The sequence below is a fragment of the Mobula hypostoma genome, chromosome 22 (assembly GCF_963921235.1).
Source record: "Mobula hypostoma chromosome 22, sMobHyp1.1, whole genome shotgun sequence".
Lineage (NCBI taxonomy): Eukaryota > Metazoa > Chordata > Chondrichthyes > Myliobatiformes > Myliobatidae > Mobula > Mobula hypostoma.
This window is the reverse complement of record NC_086118.1, coordinates 51832917-51843745: the sequence shown is the minus strand read 5'-3', so window position 1 is coordinate 51843745 and position 10829 is coordinate 51832917.

Genomic DNA, 10829 nt, shown 5'->3' with positions numbered 1-10829 from the left:
GGGACTTGCAGATGGAATCTAACTGGGGCAGGCACAAAGGGCTGAATTTTGGGAAGTTCCCTGAAAGTGGCAACGTGGTGGTGAAGGGAGCATATGATATGTTGTGGCGTGGATGAAATCACTGGAGAGACAGAGTCACTGGTAGATACAAAGCAGCTTCTTTATTTGACACAACAAGGTAGAGCAGGCATCATACAGACAGAGACACTTTCGGTAGAAAGGTCTGCCAGCCCAATGTGGGCTTGATATTTATATGCTAAACACAAAGGGCAATCGCCATTTAAAAAGTTATAGACAATGCTTCCTTCTGAAGCTACATACAAAACATCACACCTTCCGACTTCATCCTTTCCTCCTGACGTCAACATGTCCGGGTTGGTACTCACAGCTTTTAGGAGAGCAAGTTAAATCCACAATACATTTATTTGGTGTTTTACGTGCTAACATAGAGGACAATTAATATTTATAAAGTATAGATAATACTGTCTTCGAAACTACAGCATCTGGTCAAACCACGATGTCAGCAGCATCTGGTATTCACAGCTTTTAGGAAATGCGATGTTCTGAATTCAATCCACAGTACTTTGTCAAACAGAAGACTGGTGGCCAGAGTCATTTAAGTGTAAATGAATCATCTACCCAAAAACTCACTCTAACATGATACATTTGCCTTCATTGGTCAGAGCAATGGAAAGGTGTGGTAAACCATATATATATGTGTTGTAACTGGGTTAACTGTCTGGACACGCTCCTCTGCTGACTGCCCTGTGGCTCCTCCCACAGAGTCCTGTATAAAGGTGGTTCGCCTTGCCCCTCCTCCTCAGTCCGGGGGCAGACACTCACTGTGGAGGTTGTATTGTACAGCGAATAAAAGCCTTTCAGTATTTTACCAAACCTCAGTCTTTTGGAGTTATTGAAAGTGCTTCAATTTTATTCGCTGTACATTTTAAAGCATGGAACACGCACTCAGACCAGACAAATTAGACCTCGATCCGCGAGACACCTTTATACAGGACTCTGTGGGAGGAGCCACAGGGCAGTCAGCAGAGGGGTGTGTCCAGACAGCTAACCCAGTTACAACACTTATATATGGTTTACCACAAGAGGGTCCAGAGGAGGTTCACGAGAACGATCCTGGGGGGAGGGGGTAAAAGGAATGTATGGGGGGGCATTTGATGGCTCTGAGCCTGTACTCACTGAGGTTTAGAGGAATGGGGGGGGGGTGCTTGTTGAAACTTAACAAATATTGAAAAGCCTAGATAGAGTGGACATGGAGAGTTTAGGACAAAAGGGCACAGCCTTAGAATAGAAGGACATGCCTTCAGAACAGAGATGAGGAGGAATTTCTTTAGCCAGAGGGTGGTGACTCTGGAATTCATTGCCACGGACAGCTGTGGAGGCAAAGTCATGGGGTATATTTAAAGTGGAGTTTGATAAGTTCTTGATCAGACAGGGCATCAAAGGTTACAGGGAGAAGGCTGGAGAATAGGGGTTGAGAGGGAAAATAAATGATCTGTGATGAAATGCCAGGGCAGACTCGATGGGCCGAATGGCCTCATTCTGCTCCTGTGACTTCTGGCTTTAGGTACCTGATTGGGGACATCCTGTTATAAGTGTACAAGATGTGGGTAAGATGACATTTGGAGCATTTTGTGCAGTTCTATTTACCTAGCGGTGGAGAACGTCATTAAGCTGGAAAGGGTGCGGAGGAGATGGACGGTATGAGGAGAAAATGGACTGGCTCGGATTGCTTTTCCTGGAGCAAAGAAGGCCGCGGGTTAGCGTTATAGAGCGATATAAAATCATCACAGGCCCTCCACTGATCAGGGTTGACCGTGGGTATTGCTTCTTAGTCATTTCTGTGGTAGACCGGCCAGGGGCAGTACGGTATGGGAGGCAAGCTATCGCCCAAGGAGCAGGCTGCCCATCTCCACACAGCTGCTGAACCCAAAGGGACGACAGAGACCAGGACTTGCCAGTCAGTGTCGAACTCAGCACAGGTCTGCCTTAGGGACTGCAGCTCTGGATATTTCCTCGGGGTTTACTCCCAAAGCCTTCCCCGTGAGTGGGTACAGCGGCAAGGCAGAAGAGGTTTGAGAGCAGTGTTCTTCCCCTGGACGAGCTGCCAACCACGGCTGATGAGCCTCATCTGCCTGAAGCGAATGGTTTTCAGGAGCCAGTAACCTGCCTTTGCCCCTTCTCCCGTCAGCAGAAACAGTTCTGCTGGGTTTAGTAGCTAATCCACACGCGAAGGCCAGGAGCTGGAATTAGTTGTCAGGCTCTTTGAGGTGCACAGCATTGGGAGCATTTAATCGGTAGTGGGAGCTTGTCCCCATCACCAACCCCTGACTATAACAACCGTAAGGAACATTAAAATCATGAGGGGTGTAGATAACGTGGAAGGCCTGGGGAGTCTGAAACTAGGGAGATTTAAGGTGAGAGGGCACCCACTCGTAAATACATTATGTATGGGCATGAAAACACAGGCACGCACACAGAAACATACATGAACACACACAGTTATAAAGCACCTCACACAAAATGCTGGAGGAACTCAGCAGGCCAGGCAGCATCTATGGAAAAGAGTAAACAGTGGATGTTTCAGGCCGAAACTCTTAAGCAGGACTGGAGAAAAAAAGCTGAGGGTTAGTACTGCCTGGCCTGCTGAGTTCCTCCAGCACTTGGTGTGTGTTACTCAGGATTTACAGCATCTGCAGAATCTCTTGTGTTTATGTAGAACAGGGTTTCCCAACACCATTAAACAAGGGGTCCGTGTACCCCAGGGTGGGAACCCCTGAGATACGAGAGCCTGAAGGCTCAAGGAGAACTTCCATCCTAGTATTTATCAGACTCTTTCACAGTCAGCTGGACTCTCGGCCTCACCATGATCTTGCACCGTATGGTTTACCTGCCCTATGCTCTTTCGGTAGCTGGTACACTTCATTCTGCATTCTGTTATAGCTCAACGCTCAGTGCAATTATTTGATCTGTAAGAACAGTACACGAGAGAAGCTTTTCACTGTGTCCCGGTACACAAGAGAATAAGAAAGCGAGATCGATGCACACAACCTTGTGCATGTAGATACCTGTGCAAACGCGCACTCTCTGACTACACCCAGAAATACAGACACACATTCCTACACACAGCCCAGCCAACTGCACTCAATATTCCCACCCACCGGACTAGCTCGGCTCTTCACCAGCCAACTGCTCTCAACATTTGGGTATTACAGGAACATAGAAAACCTACAGCACAATACCGGCCCTTCAGCCCACAAAGCTGTGCCAAACATGTCCTTACCTTAGAACTAACCTAGGGTTACCCATAGCCCTCTATTTTTCTAAGCTCCAGGAGTCTCTTGAAAGACCCTATCGTATCCGTCTCCACCACCGACGGCAGCCCATTCCACGCACTCACCACTCTCTGTGTAAAAAACTTACCCCTGACATCTCCTCTGTACCTACTTCCAAGCACCTTAAACCTGTGCCCTCTCATGCAAACCATTTCAGCCCTGGGAAAAAGCCTCTGACTATCCACACGATCAATGCCCCTATCGCTGTTCTGCAGATCAGCGCGTTGCCTGGCAAGGCCGACTGACTACGCTCCAGTTTTATTTTGATCCGTTTATATTTTCATGCGTCAGTTTCTGAAATATATTTGCTTCAGTTTTGACAGAGGATGGCGTGTATGCGGGAAATTGGAAGGGGAGAAACACACGGGATTCTGCAGATGCTGGAAATCTTGAACAACGCACAGAAAATGGTGGAGGAACTCAGCAGGTCAGTCGGCATCTGTGGAGGGGATCAAACAGTCGACATTTGGGCCGGGGCTCTTCGTCAGGACCGGAACGTAAGGGGGCAGAAGCTGGAACGTGAAGGTGAAGGGAGGGGGAGGAGTACAGGCTGGCAGGTGAAGGGGAAGGTGGGTGGGGGGGGGAGAGGGATGAAGTAAGGAGCTGGGAGATGACAGGTGGAAAAGTTAAAGCGCTGAAGAAGGAGGAATCTGGCAGGAGGGGAGGGGAGAGAGGGAAGGAGGAGGGTGTTGGGAAGATGAGAAGAGCAGGGGTGAAAAAGGGAACTAAAATAGAAATGGGGAGAATTTACCAGAAGTTAGGCAAATTGATGTTAATGGCATCAGGTTGGAGGTTACCTAGACAGAACACGAGGTGCTGCTGCTCCAACCTCATCCAGGCAGCAGAGGCAGCCATGGGCCAGGGAGGGGTACCAGAGGGAGCTGACGAGGAGGTGAGGGGAAGAGAAAGGGTGGGGGTGGGGGGAACAGGAACACGTCACTAAGGAACAAGTAGCACCCAGTCTGCGAGTGTTTTTTTTGCAAGAGTTGCAAACACGTTCAGCCTGTTTCTCTCGATGCCAACCACACCCAACTTTCTGCTGCCGGGAGTCGTGCATTAGGGTGTTTGGTGTACGGTAATGAACTTACCTCGGTTTCAGAGCTCAGGTTTAAAAGAGCTGTTGCAAGAGCAAATTCTAAGTGCCAGTCATATCCATTTAAAATTACTTCACTGCTCACTTTAAATCCAGGAGAGTCCTGTCACGTGGCGAAACTTTAGAATCAGAATCAGAATCACATGTTGTGAAATTTGTTAACTTTACAGCAGCAGTACAGTGAAATATATGATAAATAAATACAGAGGAAAAAACTGAATTACAATAGGCATCTATATGGTTTAGAGTTTGTAAAATGTGTTCAGGAAAGTTTTCTAAATCAATATATAGAGGGACCAACTAGAGGGGATGCAATATTGGATCTCCTGTTAGGAAATGAGTTAGGACAAGTGACAGAAGTCTGTGTAGGGGAGCACTTTGGTTCCAGTGATCATAACACTATTAGTTTCAACTTGATCATGGACAAGGATAGATCTGGTCCTAGGGTTGAGGTTCTGAACTGGAAGAAGACCAAATTTGAAGAAATGAGAAAGGATCTAAAAAGCGTGGATTGGGACAGGTTGTTCTCTGGCAAGGATGTGATCGGTAAGTGGGAAGCCTTCAAAGGAGAAATTTTGAGAGTGCAGAATTTGTATGTTCCTGTCAGGATTAAAGGCAAAGTGAATAGGAATAAGGAACCTTGGTTCTCAAGGGATATTGCAACTCTGATAAAGAAGAAGAGGGAGTTGTATGACATGTATAGGAAGCAGGGAGTAAATAAGGTGCTTGAGGAGTATAAGAAGTGCAAGAAAATACTTAAGAAAGAAATCAGGAGGGCTAAAAGAAGACATGAGGTTGCCTTGGCAGTCAAAGTGAAGGATAATCCAAAGAGCTTTTACAGGTATATTAAGAGCAAAAGGATTGTAAGGGATAAAATTGGTCCTCTCGAAGATCAGAGTGGTCGGCTATGTGCGGAACCAAAGGAAATGGGGGAGATCTTAAATAGGTTTTTTGCTTCTGTATTTACTAAGGAAACTGGCATGAAGTCTATGGAATTGAGGGAAACAAGTAGTGAGACCATGGAAACTGTACAGATTGAAAAGGAGGAGGTGCTTGCTGTCTTGAGGAAAATTAAAGTGGATAAATCCCCGGGACCTGACAGGGTATTCCCTCGGACCTTGAAGGAGACTAGTGTTGAAATTGCGGGGGCTCTGGCAGAAATATTTAAAATGTCGCTGTCTACGGGTGAGGTGCCGGAGGATTGGAGAGTGGCTCATGTTGTTCCATTGTTTAAAAAAGGATCGAAAAGTAATCCGGGAAATTATAGGCCGGTAAGTTTAACGTCGGTAGTAGGTAAGTTATTGGAGGGAGTACTAAGAGACAGAATCTACAAGATTTGGATAGACAGGGACTTATTAGGGAGAGTCAACATGGCTTTGTGCGTGGTAGGTCATATTTGACCAATCTATTGGAGTTTTTCGAGGAGGTTACCAGGAAAGTGGATGAAGGGAAGGCAGTGGATATTGTCTACATGGACTTCAGTAAGGTCTTTGACAAGGTCCCACATGGGAGATTAATTAGGAAAATTCAGTCACTAGGTATACATGGAGAGGTGGTAAATTGGATTAGACATTGGCTCAATGGAAGAAGCCAAAGAGTGGTAGTAGAGAATTGCTTCTCCGAGTGGAGGCCTGTGACTAGTGGTGTGCCACAGGGATCAGTGCTGGGTCCATTGTTATTTGTCATCTATATCAATGATCTGGATGATAATGTGGTAAATTGGATCAGCAAATTTGCTGATGATACAAAGATTGGAGGTGTAGTAGACAGTGAGGAAGGTTTTCAGAGCCTGAAGAGGGACTTGGACCAGCTGGAAAAATGGGCTGAAAAATGGCAGATGGAGTTTAATACAGACAAGTGTGAGGTATTGCACGTTGGAAGGACAAACCAAGGTAGAACATACAGGGTTAATGGTGAGGCACAGAGGAGTGCAGTAGAACAGAGGGATCTGGGAATACAGATACAAAATTCCCTAAAAGTGTCGTCACAGGTAGATAGGGTCGTAAAGAGAGCTTTTGGTACATTGGCCTTTATTAATCAAAGTATTGAGTATAAGCAACATACATCAAAGTTGCTGGTGAACGCAGCAGGCCAAGCAGCATCTATAGGAAGAGGCGCAGTCGACGTTTCAGGCCGAGACCCTTCATCAGGACCCTTCGTTAGTCCTGACGAAGGGTCTCGGCCTGAAACGTCGACTGCACCTCTTCCTATAGATGCTGCTTGGCTTGCTGCGTTCACCAGCAACTTTGATGTATGTTGCTTGAATTTCCAGCATCTGCAGAATTCCTGTTGTTTATTGAGTATAAGAGCTGGAATGTTATGATGAGGTTGTATAAGGCATTGGTGAGGCCGAATCTGGAGTACTGTGTTCAGTTTTGGTCACCAAATTACAGGAAGGATATAAATAAGGTTGAAAGAGTGCAGAGAAGGTTTACAAGGATGTTGCCAGGACTTGAGAAACTCAGTTACAGAGAAAGGTTGAATAGGTTATGACTTTATTCCCTGAAGCGTAGAAGAATGAGGGAAGATTTGATAGAGGTGTATAAAATTATGATGGGTATAGATAGAGTGAATGCAAGCAGGCTTTTTCCACTGCGGCAAGGGGAGAAAAAAACCAGAGGACATGGGTTAAGGGTGAGGGGGGAAAAGTTTAAAGGGAACATTACTGGGGGCTTCTTCACACAGAGTGGTGGGAGTACGGAATGAGCTGCCAGACGAGGTGGTAAATGCGGGTTCTTTTTTAACATTTAAGAATAAATTGGACAGATATATGGATGGGAGGTGTATGGAGGATATGGTCTGTGTGCAGGTCAGTGGGACTAGGCAGAAAATGGTTCGGCACAGCCAAGAAGGGCCAAAAGGCCTGTTTCTGTTCTGTAGTTTCTATGGTTTCTATATGTCTATTATAAGTTAAGTAGTGTAAAAAAAACAGAAGTAAAAAAGTTTTGAGGTAGTGTTCCTGGGCTCAATGTCCATTCAGAAATCAGGTGGCAGTGGGATAAAAGCTGTTCCTGAATCGCTGAGCGTGTGCCTTCAGGCTTCTGTACCTCCTTCCCAATGGTAACAGTGAGAAGAAGGCATGTCCTGGGTGGTGAGATCCTTAATGATGGACGCTGCCTTCCTAAGGCAACCGCTCCTTGAAGATGCCTTAGGTACTACGGAGGCTGGTACACATGACCGAGCTGACTAAGTTTACAAGTTTCTGCAACTTATTTCGATCCTGTGCGGTAGCTTCCCCGCACGCCCCCCACCATACCAGACGGTGATGGAGCCAGTCAGAATGCTCTCGACAGTACATTTGGAGAAGTTTTCAAGTGTTTTAGTTGACGAACCACATCTCCTCAAACTCCTAATGAAATATAGCCGCTGCCCTGCCTTCTTTATAGCTGCATCGATATGTTGGGGCCAGGTTAGATCCTCAGATACTGACACCCAGGAACTTGAAATTGCTCACTCTCCCCACTTCTGATCCCTCGATGAGGACTGGTTTGAGTTAGTTCCCTCGTCTTGCCTTCCTGAAGTCCACAATCAGCTCCTTAGTCTTTCTGATGTTGAGTGTAAGGTTGTTGCTGTGACACCACTCAACTAGCTGGTATATCTCACTCTTGTACATCCTCTCATCTCCAGCTGAGATTCTGCCAACAATGATTGTATCATCAGCAAATTTATAGGTGCTGTTTGAGCTGTGCCTGGCCACACAATCATGGGTATACAGAGAGTAGAGCAGTGGGCTAAGCACACACCCATGAGGTGCACCAGTGTCGATTGTCAGCCAGGTGAAGATGTTATCACCAATCCGCACTGATTGTGGTTTTCTGGTAGGAAGTCGAAGATCCAATTGCAGAGGGAGGTACAGAGGTCCAGGCTCTGTAGCATATCAATCAGGACTGTAGGAATGATGGTGTTAAACGCTGAGCTATAGTCAATGAACAGCATCCTGACATAGTTGTTTGCATTGTCCAGGTGATGCAAGGCTGCGAGAAGAGCCATTGAGATTGTGTCTGCTGTAGACCTATTGTGGCGATGTGCATATTGCAGTGGGTCCAAGTCCCTCCTGAGAAAGGTGTTGATTCTGGCCATGACCAACCTCTCAAAGCATTTCATCACCGTAGATGTGATTGGTACTGGACAAGTCGTTGAGGCAGCTCACACTGCTTGTCTTGGGCTCTGGTCTAATTGTCGCTCTTTTGGAGCAGCTGGGAACTTCTGACTGTAGCAGTGAGAGATTGAAAATGTCTTTGAATACCCCAGCCAGCTGGTTGGCTCGGGTTTTCAAAGCCTAACGAGGTACCCCAACAGGTCCTGCCACCTCGTGAGCGTTCACCTTCTTGAAAGGCAGCCTGATGTCAGCGTCCGAGGCAGAGATCACAGGGTCATCGGAAGCTGCAGGGATCCTCATAGCTGTGGTCTTATTCTCCCTTTCGAAGCGAGCATAAAGGGCATTGAGCTCGTCTGGTAGTGAAACATCGCTGCCATTCATGATGTTGGAAGTAATGGCTTGCAAACCCTGCCAGAGCTGATGTGCATCCATTGTCACCTCTAAACTCACCTGGAATTGTTTCTTGGCTCTTGAAATGGCCCTCTGCAAGTCATACCTGGTTTTCTTATACAGCTTTAAAATAAGCTTAGTCATCTTTAGAAAAATACATGCATGTTATAGTATATTGTTATTGTATTTATATTAAACAGCTGTGAGTGGGCAGACGGACAGCGAATATAATTTATGGCAGATGTGTGACATGTGATAAGGAGTGGAGCCTCAGAAAGGCAGCGTCCATTATTAGGGACCCCCATCTCCCAGGACGTGCCCTCTTCTCATTTCTATCATCAGGGAGGAGGTACAGGAGCCTGAAGACACACACTCAACGAATCAGGAACACCTTCTTCCCCTCTGCCATCCAATTCCTAAATGGACATTGCACTCTTGAATAGTACATCACTACCTTTTTTATTTGTTTTTAAATTATTTCTGTTTTTGCACAATTTTTAATTTAACCATTTAATACACGTATATATACTTACTGTAATGATTTATTGATTGATTTTTTCTATCTTATCATGTACTGCTGCCGCTAATTTCACAACATATGCCGGTGATATTGGACCTGAAAATGATGATTCACTCTGGACGAAAAGGGATGTAGAAGTAGTTTTATCTAAATGGACGTGGCACGTGTGTGATTTGTATTTGTGTTTGTGTGTATATATTTATTTATTTATTGTGATACAGCAAAAGGGCCCCTTGAGCCCCACCCTGCCTCGATTTAGTGAGTTAGTTACAGCCTGTTGTGCCGCTGATGTTTAGGGCAGCAATGAAGGTCCTCCACCTCTGTCTGTCCTTGGCCATCTTCTCTATTGTGGCCCAGGGACCTCAGTTCTACCTCTGGGGTACGGTACCAAGTTGTCTTTGGGCTCCCACCCTGCAGGTCCAGTGAAGTGCTGTCTGATGGTGGGGTTGGCCTCTCCTCTCATGACGTGCCCAATCCATCTCCAACGTTTCCTCACGATGATTGCGGCCATGTGCTGTTGGAGGCACTCAAGGAGTTGGGCTTGGTTGGAAAGACTCAATGTAGAGTCTCCTCCTCCCGCCAGGGCATGTGGCATCAACTCACCCAGCACTGGCAGATCCACCTACCTGGGCAGCATCTTTCGGCAGGATGGTGGGAGCAGGGATGACATCCGGTGCAGACTCGTCACAGCTAGAAATGTCTTCAGATGAACGAGCAACAAATGGGGATCAACCAAGTACAGAGTCCACACCATGATGAAGCTGTGTTCTGTCCACACTCTTGTACAGGTCAGAACACTGGCTCATGACACAGAATGACCTTGTCGAGTTGTCATCTTTCCACACTGTGAGCCTCTGTAGTTTCTTCCCAAGATAAATCTCCGGCCCATGGGTTAACCCTAGCCTAATCACGGGATAATTTACAATGACCAATTAACCTACTAACCGGTACGTCTTTGGACTGTGGGAGGAAACCGGAGCACCCGGAGGAAACCTGTGCTCTCGCAGGGAGGACGTACAGACGGTCAGAACTGAGCTCTGAAATCCAATACCCTGAGCTGTAACAGCATCACGATGCTAACCACTGCATCACCAAGGTGCCCTCGTCATATCACCTGTGCTTGTGTGTGTGTGTGTGAGAGAGTGTGTGTGAAAGTGTGTGTGTGTGTGTGTGCCTGTGTTCTCCGGAACAGAATAGATTCGTAGCGATGTTGCCATCTCCCCGTGTCCATGTTAGTACCAAAGACATACAGGTTAGTGGGTTAACTGGTGATACGGTGTAATTGGGCGGGGCAGGCCTGTTACTGAGCTGCTGCTCGAAGTACATAAAAAGTGGAGAGCTGAACGATAATGAGTGAACGGATAGGCTGGGGAT